Below are 13,553 nucleotides of genomic sequence, written 5' to 3'. Positions count from 1 at the left end.
CTCACTCTCGCCGTCTCAATTTCTGTCTCCCTACCCCTGTTTTCCTCTTTCTGTGACTCACTCGCCCCTCTTTCCCGTACGCACTGTTTATCTGCCCTCTCCCACTCTCCCTGTATCAATCTATCCGTGCTCTCCCCTCTAAATTACCCTCTCAATTACGCAATAACATTTCTGATTCCAGCATTCACCCTCAACCCATCTTGTTTATTCTCTCTCTCACACACCCTGACTCTCCGTCAATCAATCTCTCGACCTCTCACACACAGAATCTCACTCTTTATTTCCATCTGACTCAGTCTATCTAACTCAGTCTTTCACTCCCGCTGACTCAGTTTCTCTCGCAATCAGACGTTCTTGCAGTCAATATCTCTCTGTCTCTCTCTCTCTTTCTCTCTCTCGTTCCGTATCTCACTCATTCTCATTCAATCGCTCAGTCGCATTCAATCACAATCTCTCTCTCAGTCCCTCCTTTGCTCTCTCAGTCTCAGTACCTCCCTCAATCTCTCACTCCATCTCACATATTCAGTCTCTCTGTCTCTCATTCGGTCTCCCTTTATCTTTCTCTCTCACAAACTCTCTCACTCTTACGCATTCACTCCCTCGCTCCTTATTCCTCAGTCTGTAACTCAGTCTCTATGTGGGTTAGCGTGAGATGTGATGTAAGAGCCCCGTTGATGTCAGAATGAAGGTGAAATTGAATATAGTGGATGGTGAGCTGATAGAGCGAGGAAATAAAGCAAGTCGTGGTCATTGGCCTCCACACTAAACTCTGACTGTGGCGTAGACAGGACCATCTCCATCACTGGCTTCACCGTCCTGCTCATTCCTGTTTCCTAAGGCGAGATTGGCATAGATGATACCAGCATCCTGCAAATAGATCAAGAATCAGCACATCTGCTGAAGATCAGTGGAAAATCCCCGTCACCACAGCCTCACCACACAGGACACCCGGACTCACAGCCCAAAAATGTGAGTCCACCCTCCACTAACAGCCCCAATGGTCATACGGATGTCAACATTCCTGCAATGGAGAATTGAACCCGGACAAATCTCCTCGTTAGTAAACCAGAGCCAATAGTGGTGATAAAACCTTGCATGTAAGAATTCCTTCTGAGACGAATGGCGCTGTTTGAATGCAAAATTTAAACACTCAGACACAGACGTGCAGACTCGCACGCGCGCGCGCGCACAGACACACACACACATACAGAAACACATACAGAATCTCACGCAGAAATTGTGCACAGAAACGTCCTGTAAACACACAGTCACTTCTCTATGCAGTAAGTCATGTGAAGCTATTTGAGACATTCTCCTCATGTAAGTTATCCATGACGAATGTAAGGATTATTATTATTTTTGTGCAGTGGGCGAACATTTTTTGTCGGCTCGGAAATGGGAGACTCTCCCTTCTCTTTCTCAATATTCCCAATGTACCGACGTTCGAGTTAAGCCCATGAATTTCTACCTCAGGCGAAAGTGCTGCCGCCCAGCCAGAGTGACACAGAGCCTGAGCTGTGTTGAGCCAATTTGCTTAAAGCCTGAGCGAAACTGACACATGGTCTGAGCTAAGCTGGAACTGGGCATGAGCTGAGCTACAGAGGACCTGAATTTGGCGGAAACAGTGCCAATAAGGCCGACACTACTCACCGCTGGAGGCATCGGCCGTGGAACAATTCTCACAGTTGCATCTGGAACAAACCGAAATGGGATTTAACATCAGCACATTTCAACCAACTCACCGCTATTTGGTAATGTTATTAAAGATATCAATCATTGCAATGAATAATTATGAATGTCCATGACAATGATTATTAAGCCAACATTACATTACATTATTAATCTTTTCACTTGAATTAGCACCACATCACGACTTCAAAAACTCCGAAAGCGTTTCAAAACATTGACGGTTAAGATGAGTTATTGTGCATTTTGTGAATGAATCACAGGAGGCATCCGCGCCCAGTATCCACACAAACACACACACACACACACACACACACACACAGAGTGTGTGAACGATTTTTCCTGGCGGATTGTTGGCCAGAGAGAGACTGTTGCCCGGGAAGCCAAATTCACTGATTTGAAGAGCGATCCGAGATCTTTAACGTCCTTCTGAACAGGAAGAAGGGACCTCGATTTATCCTCTCATCTGAATGACAGAAACGTGAAGCGGCTCAATTTGAACGAATCGTTTGAACGTCAGATACAGACTGTCATGCAGACAGACAAACACATCGACAAACACACAGAAAGACACCATAGGCAGACAAAGAAAGAAGGAAAGTTCCAGAAACAGAGATCGACGCCAAGTGAGACATACAGACACAATAATAGAAGAAGAGTGGAGATGCATCGAATAAGAGAAAAGACGGGAGACAGCGTCAGAGAGCCTCTGGTTTGGGGGAGGCTCATAAGCCAGCGATGAGCTTCTGTGGTGCTCGGGCCCAAGGCTGACCAGGCCTGTTTGTGACCAGCTGTGTTAACTCTGGGCTCAATCCAAGGAAACCTCTTGCTCACATGTGACGCTGTTGGTTTGTGGTCCTCCTCCCACGGGTACATCCCTGAGAAAAAAAATACAGAGTAGAGGGCAAATAATTCGCTACTGTTCTATTGACGAAATTATTGAGCTCAAAACTGGGCTTGTCACATGGTTAAACACCAGCTATTGACTCTCATCTGGGGGAAAGGAAGGGGAAATGGCACTGACAGGAATACACTTGAAGGATCATCACAGACACCTGAAGTCGAATGGCTGCCTTCGGTCCTGTCGTTGTCCCTGGTGCTACAGTTGGAAAAAGCAGCAGGAAGTTTGCCAGACAGTGACTCCAGAAGCTGGTTACACTGCAGAGGCCTGGCCTGGAGTGAGTAAACCTTGGTAACAGGTATCTGTGAGTTACAGTGCCCGAGGACAGAAACCTATGAATGGGTGATACGGGGGGTCGGGGGGTGGGTTGGGGGGGGGGGTACGGCTAGATTTGTGTTGGAAACCGTCACCATGATTACGAGTTGCCACACCAGACGATGAGTTCCTCTCATGCCTCCGACCTTTGGAAATTTCTGTGATTCTGACGAATATGCAGTGTCTCTGCCAACCTGATCACAATGAGCACAAGGGTCAGGCAGGCGAGAGGCAGGGTTTGGCGACCTCGAACTGTGCATTGGGGTAAATGCTGGGGCCTCAACAGCTAAAATCGAACAGTTTGCTATTTGGAGCTCTGTCTGGAAAACTTCCTCTGCGCGTCGAGATTGGAACAATCATCCGTTAGGGATGATTTTTGACTTTGTGACTTTCACTATCCCATCAAAACAATGTCAGAGAATGACTGTTTTTCCAAATCGACTGTAATACGAATCGGAATATCCTCATCAAATCCGTTTTCAAAACAGGTATATTTAATGCCAGAAGTTAAAATAAAATGTGTTTTCTTACTATCTTTGTTAAATAACAGAGATGACGCCTCCCTATATTAATATCCAGGGATTGAGAGTGACGTGACTAATGATGCAGGTCGGATGATTCCCGGGGGTTTGCCATCTGAATAAATTACACGGTGTCCCAAAGCCTTAGTCTGTTATTTAGAGTCGCTCTCTTCGCCAGCGAAACACCGGCTGCTGCCACTTCATGGCTTTTCCAGCAATCTATGAGATAGAAGCAATTTACTACCCGATCATTGCACTAACTGGAGTTCCAGGTAAGTTGTCAGAGCTTCATGGTAACCTACAAACTTCAGAACCTGTTGTGGAGGCAAAACATATTTGTCATGAAATGTTTTCTTAAAATGGTTCTTTTTCCTTTTTCCTGGAATGGCCATTATAACCCTCTAATCTCACATCAGCAGAACATCTCTAATTAAGTCAAGGCGTAAAACTCTATGTCGGAAAGGCGCCAGGAATGGTATCCCGGCGCTGGCAATAGCCTCATCCCGATTCATTCACTTCCGGTGGCTGATACCTGTCGCATGACATGACTCCAAGAAGCAGAACTGATAGAAAGAGTGAAATAAAAAAACATTAGTGGAGCCATCAGAGAAAGTAACAGATATACAGAAACGCACAACACAAACAAAAATAAGGTTTATGCTATGAAGAAAGGAAAGAAAGGTACGCTTTGCCCCAAGATGTGCTGTGAACTTGTGATCATCAATCTGATTCAAACTGTTATGTGCGAACCTGCTCAGCTGTTAACCGATTATTTTTTTCTGTTTCAGTGAACTCGTTGGCGATTTTAATCCTGTCCCGGGGAAGGTGTGGTCTCTCTACTGTCGTCACTCTCTATCTGGTGGCCATGGCAGTGGCGGATCTAATGGTTATCATCATTGATGTGATACTGAATCGCATCAATAACATTTATTATATTTTTAGCTTCTTGTACTATGCTCATGTGTGCAGCTTCAGAACCGTTCTGCTGGTTTCAGTCACTCGATGTTCTGTTTGGTTAACACTCGCCTTTACTTTCGATCGCTATGTCGCCATTTGTTGTCAGAAAATAAAAAACAGATATTGTTCGGTGAAAACGGCGAGTTTGGTTATTGCAACTGTATGTTTGCTCTGCTGTGCGCAGGGCATTCCAGTTTATTTTATTTTTGTTCCCCTTGACGCAGATGATAAGAAACCAAAATATTGCAATCAGAAACTCAGTTACCACACTTCACCATATTGGAGAGCGTACGAATGGTTGATCCGTGTGTTCAATCCAATAATAGTATCCGTACTCATTATCCTCATCAACGCTGTGACGGTCAGGTACATATTAATAGCCAACGGAGCCCGGAGGAGAATCCGAGGTGACAGCAATGCTAATAAACACAATGATCCTGAGATGGGGAAACGGAGAAAATCCATCGTTTTGCTCTTCGCTGTATCGGGAAGTTTCGTACTTCTGTGGATGACAAACGTTGTTTATTCGGTAAAATGGTCAATTTCGAACTACAACTATGAAGAGAAAATCATTAATACCCGCTTCACCATCCAACAGGTTGGTTTTATGCTTCAATTTTTGAGCTCCTGTGCAAACACGTGTATCTATGTGGTGACGCAGAGCAAGTTTAGAGAAGAGATGAAGATTGTGCTTAAATATCCATTTACTGTGTTTGCTCCATGGACTAAATAAACTATTATTGTTGATTCAGAAATGATTGCCAAGAGTTGCTGTAATATCAACAACATATGCTTTTGCGCTCATTCTTATGACACTCCAACTATCAACTCAGCAATGAAAATCGTATCGGGTTCCTATCAACGAGTTTTATACATTTTGGGGGGAAATTTGAGGGGCAATTGGACACAATTGGACCAAAGCATATTGTCATTTAAACACCTAGCTATTCGCTTCTGGTTTATGATCAATAGCAGGGGAAAATAAATATTAACGTGTTTATTTTCTCTCTCAACTGATAACTCAGAAGTAGAACTGGAGATGGAGATCAACCGAGAAAAAATATTCTGGAGGCTATAAATATTCCGTCACAATATATTGATCATCAATAAATAATGTCACTTCCTTTGGTCAGTCGATTGTTTATCTCACGCAAAAAATCTTTCACCATCGACTGACGGGCAATTCGTCCATTTCGCCAGTTCCAATTGATGACATTGGCAAATGTCGGGTTTGGTAGATCATCACACTGGCCAAGGCCGTAACAAATCCACAACAATAATTACTCTGCGACTACCATTGGGTCCAGTGATGCAACTGGAAGAAACCAATGAAAAATACTGCTGTTGCTGAGGATCGACCTCACAACCTTGTCACTTCTCCAAACAGTATTGTCATATAAATACCGCGGAATAAACTATTGCACGACTGGAGCTACTTTAAAATGTCCTTTAGTTCATCTTATAAGTTTAGTTTCCAACATCAACAATTATAACCTCCAATGATGTATACCACGTCATGGGCTGACACGTTGAAATTTTAAGTTCGAGTTAAAATTTTCTATACCGAGTTTAAGTTGTGGTCATTTTGAATAAAGACAGCTTTTTTTTAAAGGTAGAATTTTCCACATCTCAAAAACATTGATGATGTATTCGATTTATAGGACATGAAAACATATGAAATGAAATAAAGCAGCAGCTCACGTAATAAACTGTTGTGCAGAATGCCATCTTTCAGTCTTGTGACATAAACATTTTTCAGAAGTGCTTCCAAATGAAAACGGTTATTTAGATGTTCGAAAAAATGTTTCTTGTGGCAAAGCGCCTCCGCCGTAAACTGGCGATGTTTGATTCAAACACCAGCGGTGCCTTCCTGAATAACAGGACATGAAAATTCCTGGTTCTTCAGCTGTTATTGTCAGAGTATGATGACAAGACGCAAAGCTGGTTTTCACTTCATGCTCTCGCAGGAATCCAATTTGTTCAACCCAACTCCACCACCCACTGCCTCCGCTCGACTATCTCCAGCCTTGTATTCATCCCTCGTACATCCGCTCCACCACAGGTGGACATGACTTCAGCCACTGTGCTCCGAAATTCTGATATCGGGGACGTTACAAGTTGGATCTATTTCCTTGTCAACAAATCTCTGTCTCTGTTTCTAGAGGGCCGATTGAGGATTTCGTCATTTCGTCTTCGGCTATGTGGACCGGTTTGACCCGTCCACGTGAGCTATATTAATACAAACATATTGTTATTGTGACTTAAAATAGGAATTTTCCAATTCATTTATGCACAATTGCAGGGGTCATTCTGCTGTTTTTCTCCCCGAGAAGCAACCAACCATCAGTGGGATTGTGTTGATAAGTGCCTAAGAACAATCTGTGAGAGAATGCCATCAGGTGAAAGAAGAACCTGGTCAACAAAATTTCAGTTTTGTATATACATTAATTGACAGGACACTTATCCTGATTGGTATCTCTGAGCTGTACTCAGATGGTGGCGGGGACGTAGCTCAGTGAAGAATCATTAAGTGCACAACAAGAGGACCTTCGAGGAAATCCAGACGTCCTCTTGAGGTTGGGCCAAATTTGGGAAGAAAAGACTTTGTCAATGTGATCATATTTTGACATGACAGATACTGTGACTAAAGAAACCAATTTCCTCCAGGATCACAAAGGACAGAATTACCTGCATTTACTAAACGTGCCTTAATATAACATAACATGTCGGAGCAGGAGTAGGCCATCCGGCCCTTCGAGCCTGCCCCGCCATTCCATCATGGCTGATCTTCTAATCTTACTCCATCTGATAACTTAACCCTGCCTTATCGCCATAACCCTTAATACCTTTTGCAAGAAGAAATCTATCTATCTCAGTCTTAAATGTGTTCAAGCACTAAGCGTCAACAGGCCATTTCACCAACCTTTGAGTGAAGGAGTTCTTCCTTAACTTAGTGCGAAAGGGCTGGCCTCCGATTTTAATGTTGTGATCCCTGGTTTTATTATCCCCAAATAGGGGAAACAATGTGGCAACTTATCGAATGCCTTCTGGAAGTCCAATTAGACCACATGATTCACCCATATCTAGTTTATTGGAAATAAACTCAAAAATCTCCATGTGATTCGTCAAACATCACTTCCCTTTTGTAAAGCCATGTTGTCTTGGCCTAATTATATTGTGCTCCCCTAAATACAGCACTACCACATCCTTAGTCAATGATTCTAAATGTTTTCCTATCACTGATGTGAGACAAACTGGCCAAAAGATCACCATCTTTTCCTTTCCACCTTTTTTAAATAGTGATTTGACATTTGTGATCTTCCAATCCATCGGGACTGTTCCAGAATCCAAGGATTTTTGGAAGATCAGACACAAGGTCTCCACTATGTCATAAGCTCCTGCTTTAAAACCCAGGGATGCAAGTCATCCGGAACAGGAGATTTGTCACTTTCTATTGCTAACTGTTTCCGTAGCATCAATTCTCTACTTATGAATATTTCCTTAATTGCTTCCTGTCCTTAACACTTTAGTGCATCTCTAATGTTGGCAGACTTGTTCTGTCTTCTATGGTGAAGACAGATGCAAAGTACCCATTTAGGGATTCTGCCGTGTGCTTATCCCCAATTACAACTTCTCCCGACTCTGACTGAAGAGTAACTACATTTGCACCCCCTCGCCTATTTCTGCTAATATATTTGTAAAAACTTTTGCAATCAGACTGAATGTTCCCAGCGAGCTCACCCTCATACTCCTTTTTCTCGCTCTCAATGAGTTTTTAGTTTTATTTTGCTGGTTTCTAAAACTCTCCCAATCTTCAGATTTGCTGCTTTTCATGGCAGTTTTATCAGCCTTTACTTTTTATTTGATGCTTTCCCTACTGCTGTAGTAAGCCACGGATGAATTGCTTTCCCGTGGTACTCTTCGTCCGCAAGTGAACATGCGACCACTGAGAATTTTGCACCACATCCTTAAATATTTGCCACTGTTGTCTACATTTTTACCTTTTAATCTTATTCTCCAGTCTATTTTAACTAAAACTTTCCTCATACCTACAAAATTAGCCCTATTTAAATTCAGAATACTTCCCTCGGATTCAAATATATCCTTTTCCAGCTTAATGCGGAATTCAATCATATTGTGATCACTGTGCCCTGAAGCATATTAATACCTACACTGCTAAACAGCCCTTATTCGTTACACAAAACAAGTTCTAGGATGGACTTTTCACTAGGTGGTTCCTCGGAATGCTGCTTTAAAACGTTATGTCTCATACACTCAATGAACTCTTCTTGTGAACTACTTTTGCCGATTTGGTTTTCCCAATCTATGTGGATATAGAACCACCCGCTATTATCGCTTTACCTTTCCTTCACTCTCCACTGATTTCTTGATTGATACCATGTGCTATATTGTGATCGCTGGTTGGGGGTCTATAAACCACTCCCATTTTTCTTTTCTGCCATGTATTATTTTTTGTTTCCACCCATATTGTCTCGATCTCCTCGTCATCAGATTTTATATCCTTCCTACACACTGCTTTTATTTTATCCCTGATTAACAGCGCTACCCTCCCCACCCCACCTCTTTTTGCACAGTGCTATCTTTCCTGTAAACTAAGAACCCTTGAATATTAACTCCCACCCTACATCTCCTTGTAACCATGTGTCAGTGATGGCTGCTGGATCGAACCCATCTGTGTCTATCTGTGCTTTTAGTTCATCAGTTTTACTCCGAATTCTTGGTGCGTTCAGAAAAAACGTTTTTTAATTTCCTATCATTTGCTCTACTCTATGATTCCTTGTCTACTTTGCCAAAGCTTCTTACCCCTCGTTAACATATTCCTATTATCTGGCATGCTAGCCTGCAATGTCATCTTTACTTTTTCTAATGCTAACTTACCTATATATACGTCCCCTTAATGAGTTAAAATTCCTATTTATTTTGCTGTTAATAATAATAATAATAAATTCGGTTAGCTGGGACATTTGTACGATTTCAATGCAGCTCTTTCCTACGAAAGAGTTCTCTTTCCCCCAATATTCGTACCAATGGCCCCAAAAAGGAAACCATTGACTTCCGCACCACTGTTTTAGCCATGCGTTCAAGTCCTTAATTTGTTTGTTCTTGTACCAATTGTCGTACGGTAAAGGCAGTAGTCCCGATACCATCAACTTCGATGATCTCGACTTCAATTTGAACCCCAAATCTTCAAATTCTCCTCAAGTCATCTTGGCCAACTCTTCCGATGTCATTGGTACCCATGTGAAGGACCATGAACGGATCCTTTCCCTAATATTTTCAATTATCCTCGAGCCCTGCCGAGACATCCTTCACCACAGCCCCAGGGATGCAACAAAGCCTTCTGGTTTTCTGGTTGGTGTTGCAAATGATTGTGTCTTTCTGCCTAATGCTCTGGTCCCCAATGACGGTAACCATCCACTCTTTTGCCCCAGTGTTGTAGGCAGATTTCGTTCAACCTCAACGGCTTCCTTGTCGATACAATTTCCAAGGATCTCATATTTGCCTCCTGATTGTCCATTGACCTCTCCTGATCATAATCAATTTGAGTGAATATTCCCGCAGGGGAGTGACTGGCTCCAGGATGTATGTATCCAGGAAGCACTCACTCTCCCAGATGCTCCACAGTGTCTGAACCTCGGATTCCAGCTCAGCCACTCTGAGCTGCAGCGACCTCAGTTGCAGACATCTTCTGCAGATGTGGTCACCCGGCCTCAGACTGCCCTCCATCAGGTCCCACATGTCACACTCCTCAGGTAACATCTGCCACGTCATTGTCGCCTATTCCAACCTGAGTACGTCAATCAATTAAATTAATTAAGTTAATTAGCTTAAGTCAGTTAAGTTTTAAGTCAATCAGGTTGATCCAGCGTTCTCGCTGAGAGCTGTTTTTAGGATGATTTTCGCCAATGGTAAGGTTACTTAATTTGTGACCGTCCGGTGAAATATGAACTGATAAACATTTCATTTTAAGTTGTAAAATTTTATAAAAGATTAGAAAGCTTACACAAAATGTAACTGCTAGAGTTCATCATATGAAATTAATACTTGCTACGGGTTAGCAAATTTTACTGCAATATGTTAATGGGATCAATATAATGGCTTTGATATATGAATCGCTTGGATGTGCAAACTCTCCCTGTACACTAAGACTCTCCGCGCCCCCCACTCTTTCTCGCTGTCCTTTCATACTCCTTTCCCCTCTTTTTCTCTCTCAACGTTACACATTCTCACACCCTCTCTTCGCCGCACCTCCACCCAAACATACTCTCTCTCCCTTGTCATACTCCCTCTGATCTTTTCCTACATGATTCTTTCCCTCATTATGTCCCTCTCTCACCCTCTCTACCACATTCTATCTCTCAATCACGATCTCACTCTCGCCGTCTCAATTTCTGTCTCCCTACCCCTGTTTCCCTCTTTCTGTGACTCACTCGCCCCTCTTTCCCGTACGCACTGTTTATCTGCCCTCTCCCACTCTCCCTGTATCAATCTATCCGTGCTCTCCCCTCTAAATTACCCTCTCAATTACGCAGTAACATTTCTCATTCCAGCATTCACCCTCAACACATCTTGTTTATTCTCTCTCTCACACACCCTGACTCTCCGTCAATCAATCTCTCGACCTCTCACACACAGAATCTCACTCTTTATTTCCATCTGACTCAGTCTATCTAACTCAGTCTTTCACTCACACTAACACAATTTCTCTCGCAATCAGACGTTCTTGCAATCAATCTTTCTCTGTCTCTCTCTATCGTACTCTCTCTCGTTCCGTATCTCACTCATTCTCATTTAATCGCTCAGTCGCATTCAATCACAATCTCTCTCTCAGTCCCTCTCCTTTGCTCTCCCAGTCTCAGTACCTCCCTCAATCTCTCACTCCATCTCACATATTCAGTCTCTCTGTCTCTCATTCGGTCTCCCTTTATCTTTCTCTCTCACAAACTCTCTCACTCTTACGCATTCACTCCCTCGCTCCTTATTCCTCAGTCTGTAACTCAGTCTCTATGTGGGTTAGCGTGAGATGTGATGTAAGAGCCCCGTTGATGTCAGAATGAAGGTGAAATTGAATATAGTGGATGGTGAGCTGATAGAGCGAGGAAATAAATCAAGTCGTGGTCATTGGCCTCCACACTAAACTCTGACTGTGGCGTAGACAGGACCATCTCCATCACTGGCTTCACCGTCCTGCTCATTCCTGTTTCCTAAGGCCAGATTGGCATAGATGATACCAGCATCCTGCAAATAGATCAAGAATCAGCACATCTGCTGAAGATCAGTGGAAAATCCCCGTCACCACAACCTCACCACACAGGACACCCGGACTCACAGCCCCAAAAATGTGAGTCCACCCTCCACTAACAGCCCCAATGGTCATACGGATGTCAACATTCCTGCAATGGAGAATTGAACCCGGACAAATCTCCTCGTTAGTAAACCAGAGCCAATAGTGGTGATAAAACCTTGCATGTAAGAATTCCTTCTGAGACGAATGGCGCTGTTTGAATGCAAAATTTAAACACTCAGACACAGACGTGCAGACTCGCACGCGCGCGCGCGCACAGACACACACACACATACAGAAACACACACAGAATCTCACGCAGAAATTGTGCACAGAAACGTCCTGTAAACACACAGTCACTTCTCTATGCAGTAAGTCATGTGAAGCTATTTGAGACATTCTCCTCATGTAAGTTATCCATGACGAATGTAAGGATTATTATTATTTTTGTGCAGTGGGCGAACATTTTTTGTCGGCTCGGAAATGGGAGACTCCCCCTTCTCTTTCTCAATATTCCCAATGTACCGACGTTCGAGTTAAGCCCATGAATTTCTACCTCAGGCGAAAGTGCTGCCGCCCAGCCAGAGTGACACAGAGCCTGAGCTGTGTTGAGCCAATTTGCTTAAAGCCTGAGCGAAACTGACACATGGTCTGAGCTAAGCTGGAACTGGGCATGAGCTGAGCTGCAGAGGACCTGAATTTGGCGGAAACAGTGCCAATAAGGCCGACACTACTCACCGCTGGAGGCATCGGCCGTGGAACAATTCTCACAGTTGCATCTGGAACAAACCGAAATGGGATTTAACATCAGCACATTTCAACCAACTCACCGCTATTTGGTAATGTTACTAAAGATATCAATCATTGCAATGAATAATTATGAATGTCCATGACAATGATTATTACCCAACATTACATTACATTATTAATCTTTTCACTTGAATTAACACCACATCACGACTTCAAAAACTCCGAAAGCGTTTCAAAACATTGACGGTTAAGATGAGTTATTGTGCATTTTGTGAATGAATCACAGGAGGCATCCGCGCCCAGTATCCACACAAACACACACACACACACACACACACACACACACACACACAGAGTGTGTGAACGATTTTTCTGGCGGACTGTTGGCCAGAGAGAGACTGTTGCCCGGGAAGCCAAATTCACTGATTTGAAGACCGACCCGAGATCTTTAACGTCCTTCTGAACAGGAAGAAGGGACCTCGATTTATCCTCTCATCTGAATGACAGAAACTTGAAGCGGCTCAATTTGAACGAATCGATTGAACGTCAGACACAGACTGTCATGCAGACAGACACACACATCGACAAACACACAGAAAGACACCATAGGCAGACCAAGAAAGAAGGAAAGTTCCAGAAATACATATCGATGTCAAGTAAGACATACAGACACAATAAGAGAAGATAAGAGGAGATGCATCGAATAAGAGAAAAGACGGGAGACAGCGTCAGAGAGCCTCTGGTTTGGGGGAGGCTCATAAGCCAGCGATGAGCTTCTGTGGTGCTCGGGCCCAAGGCTGACCAGGCCTGTTTGTGACCAGCTGTGTTAACTCTGGGCTCAATCCAAGGAAACCTCTTGCTCACATGTGACGCTGCTGTTTTGTGGTCCTCCTCCCACGGGTACATCCCTGAGAAAAAAAATCGAGAGTAGAGGGCGATTAATTCGCTACTGTTCTATTGACGAAATTATGGAGCTCAGAACTGGGATTGTCACATCAACTATTGACTCATCTGGGGAAAAGGACGGGGAAATTGCACTAATAGGAATACACTTGAAGGATCATCACAGACACGTGAAGTCGAATGGCTGCCTTCGGTCCTGTCGTTGTCCCTGGTG

General features: G+C 43.4%; 2 long non-coding RNA genes across 3 annotated transcripts; both read right to left on the bottom strand.

Annotated features, from left to right (window-relative positions):
* Positions 1–532: 532 nt before the first annotated feature.
* On the bottom strand, positions 533–2,566 carry LOC121851687. The gene is made up of 3 exons (XR_006085951.1): positions 2,521–2,566; positions 1,651–1,691; positions 533–867 (listed from the first exon to the last, which is right to left on the bottom strand). It is a non-coding gene; the product is annotated as an uncharacterized LOC121851687 (long non-coding RNA).
* Positions 2,567–10,600: 8,034 nt separating this feature from the next.
* On the bottom strand, positions 10,601–13,346 carry LOC121851685. 2 transcript variants are annotated; one of them, XR_006085950.1, is made up of 3 exons: positions 13,301–13,346; positions 12,425–12,465; positions 10,601–11,640 (listed from the first exon to the last, which is right to left on the bottom strand). It is a non-coding gene; the product is annotated as an uncharacterized LOC121851685 (long non-coding RNA). The 2 variants fall into 2 exon arrangements; XR_006085949.1 differs by lacking the exon at positions 13,301–13,346 and having other exon boundaries at positions 12,425–12,951.
* Positions 13,347–13,553: the final 207 nt, after the last annotated feature.

Source organism: Callorhinchus milii, unplaced genomic scaffold (assembly GCF_018977255.1).
Source record: "Callorhinchus milii isolate IMCB2004 unplaced genomic scaffold, IMCB_Cmil_1.0 Scaffold89, whole genome shotgun sequence".
Taxonomy (NCBI): domain Eukaryota; kingdom Metazoa; phylum Chordata; class Chondrichthyes; order Chimaeriformes; family Callorhinchidae; genus Callorhinchus; species Callorhinchus milii.
The sequence above is the reverse complement of the archived record's forward strand: the minus strand, read 5'-3'. Positions and strand labels throughout refer to the sequence as shown.